This window comes from Octodon degus, unplaced genomic scaffold (genome assembly GCF_000260255.1).
Source record: "Octodon degus isolate 3935 unplaced genomic scaffold, OctDeg1.0 scaffold00135, whole genome shotgun sequence".
In the NCBI taxonomy this organism is placed as follows: Eukaryota; Metazoa; Chordata; class Mammalia; order Rodentia; family Octodontidae; genus Octodon; species Octodon degus.
The window spans coordinates 5,399,899-5,406,836 of NW_004524711.1; positions in this window are offsets into that span (position 1 = coordinate 5,399,899).

Genomic DNA, 6,938 nt, shown 5'->3' on the forward strand with positions numbered 1-6,938 from the left:
GCTGGGGGATCGAACCGCGGTCCCTGATGCTTTGCTAAGCTTGTTCTAAGTAGGTGCTTTAGACCACTGAGCCATCTCTCCAGCCCCCTATAAAAAAAAATAATAAAATAAAATAAATAAATAAATAAAGGAAAGAAAATACACATGAAAGCCATGTCCTAGCTTATGTGTTCTGGCCACAGTAGCCCACATGCAGGCAACTGAATCTGTGACCCTGGAATCGGAAAGAACTGACTTTTGGGTGAGACCAAAAGGAGCTATTTCCTAAGTACAATATTTAAGGGGCCAAAACACATTTAGTTTAAGGGAGAATCCCCAACCTCCTGGCTCTTTCCAGGGATCAGGCCCATCTGACCAGCTGGTCCAGAGAGACTGAAGGGGTCTAGTGCACCCTGTGCCTCCTCCCTCTGGCCGGACTGCCAACTCCATGGAGAAGCCCTAGGCAATCATGACTGCAGAGGGAAAACAGACCAGCTTATTGCTGGGCACAGGTGAGTGTTTCTTGGCCCTTTTCAGCCCTGGCATTCTTTCCAGCTGTCATACTTCAGTGAAAGGAGTCACTGGAGAGGAGGTAACTCACTAATTCTCACAACTCTTCCACAGTAACTGGGATGGCTTTCTCTTCACTCATTCCTTTTTAATTATGCCTGAAAGTCCAGTTTGACCTTGTTTGAATACAGTAATACATATGCATCCAGGTTAGGTACAATGCCTCCCCCTTGTGGAGACAGAAATAAATCCTAAAGGATGGGCAACTAAAGGATGGGCAACTAAAGGTAGAACAGGCAGAGCAGTAAGAGTTACACTCATGCAAAGATATCTCAAAAAGTCTACTATTTTTCCTCACCAAGACAACACTCTCTAAGGCTTAAAGGTAAAAGAGGACTTTTGCCTATAACAGACAACTTAAGGACCCAAGGACTACTTTTACATTGTGACAGCCCTTGCAACACTACAATCTTGGGAATTCAAACACCGAATAGGGACTGGTGGTTGGTACAGGACCTTAGATTGATAAATAAGGCAGTAGTGGCAATTCACTTGGTGGTACCTAACCTGTATACTCTCCTTTCTTAGATTCTGGAAGATGCTGTTTGGTTTTCAGGGTTAGATTAAAAATGCCTTCTTTTGTACTCCACTACATACAGATTCCCAGTTTCTTTTTGCCTTTGAAAATCCTCATGAGCAGGCCTCTTCTCTGACTTGGACCATGCTTCTCAATGGTTCAGAGACTGTCCTCATCATTTTGGACAAGTGCTTCCCTATGACTTGGCATGTTCTACATTTTCCCAAGTCATAGTCCTGCACTATGTAGATAATGTCCTGGTATGTGCCCTCTCAGGAGAGCTCTCTAGCCAAGGCACCCATGCTCTGCTGAATTTTCTAGCAGATAGTACAAAGGCAAGCAGAAACACTGAATCTACACCCAGAATTTGGAGGCAGATTTATTTTATATTGACAGGCACTGATCAGGATTGTTCCCAAAATATCAGGCCCTGATCTCTGGTGGTCTAGGGCTTATATGGGATAAGCAAGCAGGAAGAACAGAGGCAGAATGGCTTGTCAGTTGGGCTTCTACAATGAGCATCACAGTGACCAGACCAACCATTTCTAAGAGACAAGAGCAACCACATCCGGAGCAGGAACTCTTACCTAGGCAACTAACAATACTGGTGGGGCATTTTCTGCTACAAGAAGTTATCAGGACTGTATGTCTAAGGCACAACTTTTCAGCCTTAAACCAATGTTTTCCTTCCCACAGCCCAAGACCCTAAAACAGCTAAAGGGATTCCTAGAAATTAGAGGCTTTTGCTACCTTTGGATAGCAGGGTAGTATACAACCCTTCCAACAGCTTTTAAAGAAGCCAAAACATAGATGCTCATATTTTAACCTGAGAACCTGATTATCAAATTACATTTGGAAGCTTAAACAAGTGCTTCTGAATGCCCCAGCAGTAAGCCTACTAACAGCACATGTCGTGATCTGGATGTTAATGAAAGGCAGGGCGTGGCTTTGGGAGTGCTTATGCAGGATCGAGGACCTGCTCAACAGCCTATAAGGGATCTGAGTCATAGTTTAGACACTGCAGCAAAGGGATGGCTTTCCTGCCTAGGCATGGTGACTGCCATAGCACTCCTGGTATCTGTGACAAGCAAGTTGACTTTAGGCAAAGAGCCATTGTATATACATCTCATACTCATCTCTACCACTGGAAATTCCTGTCTGGCAGACAGCAGAAGCTTAATTAAAACTCTGTTGAGGGCCTTAAAGTTAAGAGAAGCAGTAAGATTTATTTGCTGTGCTGGGGATATAACCCAGAGCCTGCAGCAGGTTACGCAAGCACTCTCCCACTGAGCTACACCCCTACCCCCAAAGGACTTTTTATAATAGCAGCAGGAATAGACTAAGAGAGGGCTCAGTTGTAGGACACAAAGGGTGTGTGAGGAGATCTGGTAAGATTGTACAGAGTTGTGCAGTTCACTGTTAACTCTACTCTCTAGCAAGGGGCAGACTGAAACCGAGCCATATTTCTTCTGGTAAACTCAATCTGGGAAGGGCTGACCTAAAGAGAAGTGTACAGGATGGAGAAAATAGAAGTACATGGAAGAGTTGGGCTGTTGGTTAAGCTAAGCTACCATCCTGCCCAGGTTCCCCTATGGAACGCTTACCTAAAGTGTATCTGCCTAGACAAATGAACATATGCAGTGTGTGTTGGTCAGGCAGGTAGTTAGTGGCATTATAAGGCCTATGGACAAGAGGGTCTGAAACTGCATGCTTTGCCAGTTCCAGTTTAAAAAAAAAAAAAATGGATAGCAGATAATGGCAAAAGCTGGCTGGGGAAGTAGGCATACCCTGATAATTACAAGATCCTGGACACTTGTGCAAAACAGAGCCCAAAGCCTGGTGGACTTCTCATGAGAATTCGAGCAGATTTCAATAGGATGGCCTAGACCTGATGTCAGCCAGCCGGAGGCATGGTATTCCTGTTGCCTCTCAGAATCCATATGTAGTTCTGGGTTTCCTCGACTTTGGACAGTATTTTAAAAAGGGGGAGGGGGGCTGGGGATATAGCTCAGTAGGATAAGTGCTTACCTGGCAAGTGCAAGAGCCTGAGTTTAATCCCCAGTTTCACCAAAAAAAAAAAAAAGGCAGCCAATGAAGAATGGCACTATGGTAACTTTCCACAATAATAGCCCATGCTGTTTCCCAGACACTGTGTGTCCTTTTATCTTGGTGCTTACTCTCTTCTCTTTATTTTTTTAAATATTACTTTGATCATTTTATTGATTTATCTTTTTTTGTGGTTATCAGGGATTGAACTCAGGACTCTGCGCTTGCCAGGAAAGCGCTTATTCTACTGAGCTATCTCCCCAGGGCCTACTCTCTTCTCTTTATTAGGCCCAGGCTTGTTCTGGACACCCAGCTTTTCCCCTACTCTTCTCTTTTGCTTTCTTTCTTTCACTTTTGCTTTCCTTAATAAACTTTGTCACTGCTTTTCTGCTAGTTTCATTCAATTTTTTGTTGCAGATGAGATCTGAAATCTAACTCCAGAAGGACAGGCGAGGTGCTCAGAACCTCGTAGTGTTTACTTAGTGAGCCACTTTCAGAGGCTGGCTACCCCATAACAAGACCTCAGTGCATAATGCTTTTATAATCATTTGTTAGGTCTCAGGCCCAAGGACAAAGGGCCTCTATTACTAGAATGAGGCAAACAACATCCCTAGTTGTAATAGCCTATGCTCAATGCTATCAGAAAGGGCAACATTTTTTAAAGTCCCTATCGCCTTGGGCAAAGACCTGATAGGGATTACAGTTTCTTTTGTAGCCAGAAGGGCATGGTGCGTGGTGGTGCACACCTGTAGTTCCAACACTTTGGGAGCCTATGTAATTTAGTGAGACCCTGCCTCAAAATAATAGCAATAATGATAATAAAAAGGGCTGGGGATATAGCTCAATGAGATACCCTGGGTTTAATCCCTAGTACCACCAAAAATTTTGCTTCTTTTCTTCTTTTCTTCTTCTTCCTCTTTTTTTTTTTTTTTTGAGTCAGGGTCTCTATGTAGCTCAGGCAGGCCTGAACTTGCAGCAATATTCCTTCCTTAGCCTCTGTAGTGCCGGGATCACAGGAGTGCACCACCATGTCTGGTTCTTTTGTAAGTTTCTTACATGATTCACATCCCTATGAGGACACTCTACACATGAAAAAGGAAGTTAGTTTGCAATTCCAAAATAACTTTTACGGAAAATGTCGCTAAGCACATACAGCATGTACATTGCACAATGATAATCACCATAGTTCTCTGAAACCCAGGAGTAACTTGTGTGCATAAAAAGATATTCAAACTTGCACCAAGGAGAAATGCCTATACAGCGTGGCTCACCATCACTTGAGACCTTGTCTGGAGGTTCTAGCAGGGGATTGTAGCTATTCGTATACTCTTGACCAAGAACTGGTCCTCTATTGGGGTGGTTATTCTCTTTGACCAAGTGCACAGCTTTGGGAGGGATGCACATGGAGGGTTGATGGAGGAAGGGGACATGCACATGCCTTGCCAGCCAGATCAGGTGAATCAACCTCAGCAATCAGTGAGGTGACAAATGTTGCAGTCAGATTGCCTTCACATCTGCTCACCATCTCTGAAGGCATAAATCTCTGTCTCTGCTTTGCCATAAACTATATTCATACTTCTACATGGTCACCTACGTATTTTTCTTCATCTATGTGTTTCTCTTCATACTTTTTTTTTTCTTGAACATAATTGGTTGTTGCAGAGTCTCACTACACAGCTCAGATTTGTGGTGATCCTCCTGCCTTCAGCTTCCCTAGCGCTAGGATTACAGGCATACAACACTATGCCTAGACTCTGACCAGCTCAGCCCACCCTGGGGGCGGAACTGGTGTGGTATGTGGTGCCAGGGATCCAACCACGGTCTCTGTGCTTGCCTAGTGTGCCTAAGCAGGCGCTTTAATCTGCTGAGCTGTCTCACTGGCCCCCATCTCTTCATGCTTTTAGTTTCTTTTTTAAATGTATTCAGTACAGGTTCTACAGGGTCTCACTATGTGTAGATTGGACTCATACTGATTCTCCTGTTTTCAGCCTCCCAAATGCTGGGCTTACAGGTGTGTGCCACCATGCCTAGTCTGAATCACCATCTCAGTGTGACCCAGGGGCGGGCCTGGCATGGCACATTGAACCCTGGCTGATGTGCTCTGCCTAAACAGGCACTTTAGGCCCCCCTTTCTTTTTTATAGATAAGGGGCTTTGCATTTATTAAAGTTTGAGAAATACTCTGCAGAGTGAGAGTGGGCCACTGCACAAACTCACAGTGGTCTTTGGTTTCCTTTTTAATTAGGATATGTTTGTGATACATAGTAATTACATTAATCTTGGGGGAATGGTACAGTTACATGACACATCTTAAACATTTTGACTTCCCCTTATGTTCTTTACTCTTTCCTGTCTCAGAGGACCAAGGAGTAAGAGCTCTCTCTCTTTCTCCCTCTCTCTCTCTCTCTCTACTCTCTCTGAGACAGGTTCTTTGCTTTGTAATTCAAGCTGGCCTTGATTTTGTGCTGATCTTCCTGCTTCAGCCTCCCAAGTACTGGGACTACACCATACATAGCTAAAACATCTCTTAATTGGTACGAACTCTATAATTTAAGTGGTCATTTTGGGTACTATACTTACTCATTGCTTTCACTTATGCTTACTATGCAGTTGAGCCTCCAGATAAATTCCTGGGCCCCTCCTTCCTAAATCTTTTTTTTTTTTAATTTTATTTATTTATTTATTTGAGAGAGAGAGAGAGAGAGAGAGAGAGAGAGAGAGAGAGAGAGAGAGAGAGAGAGAGAGAGAGAGAGAGAGAGAGAGAGAGAGAGAGAGAGAGAGAGAGAGAGAGAGAGAGAGGCCAGCTCAGCCCACCAGGGGGCGGGGCTGGCTGGCATGTGGTGCTGGGGGATTGAACTGCGGTCCCTGTGCTTTGCTAAACTTGTTCTAAGTAGGTGCTTTAGACCACTGAGCCATCTCACCAGCCCCTCCTTCCTAAATCTTGCTCTAACTAAAGAGATAGGCTGGCCACTGGAGATAAGGTAAGCAGAAGTGCCTAGGAGTGGGCTTGAAATCAGGAGGTTCTGCAACAGCCTTAGCTGTCTAGGTGCCTTGCTTTGGCAAATCAATCTTTGTCCATTCAAAAGGGGAAAGTGTCAACAGGCTGTGAAAGACATGGAGGGGTGGGGCTGGCCTGTGGCTATTAGCATGAGATAAGCACTTTCAACATAGCTGCTCAGCTAGGTAGCCATCTAATAATGGGAAAAAGGTGGACTTCGGAACCACATAAACCTAGGCAAGCTCAGGTAAAGTTTTACTTCTCTGAACCCCTTCTTTTATGTGTCTGATGGAATTGCAGTCTTCATGAGTGGCTATGGGGGTGGCCCAACTCAGTGTCTACACAAACAGTAATCTACTTCTCAATGTAGGATTGCTGCTTTCCAGGTAGAACAGAGCACTGTGCTGCATGACAAAGAAGGACTGCACAGATGGTGCCATCACTCAATGAGTCCCAGCCTCAAAGATCGCACAATGATGACATCGTCCTGAACATGTCCCTGTCGTTAAGGAATGCTCCACTAATTCCATGCAGTGAATTGAAACTGAGCATCTGCTTACATGTTTGAAGTTTCAAATTTAAAAACTACATTTAGCTTAAAATCATGGGGTGGTGAAGAATGTTCATCACAGATTTACTTATAATAATGTAAAAATGGGAAACAAATGTCTCTGGTCAGAAGTTGACCTAAGAAGAGTAGGCATGTAAGGCAATACTTCGCAGTATTGAAACTCTTCTCCTTCTCTCTCTCTCTCTCCTTCTCTCTCTCTCTCTCTCTCTCTCTCTCTCTCTCTCTCTCTCTCTCTCTCTCTCTCTCTCTCTCTCTCTC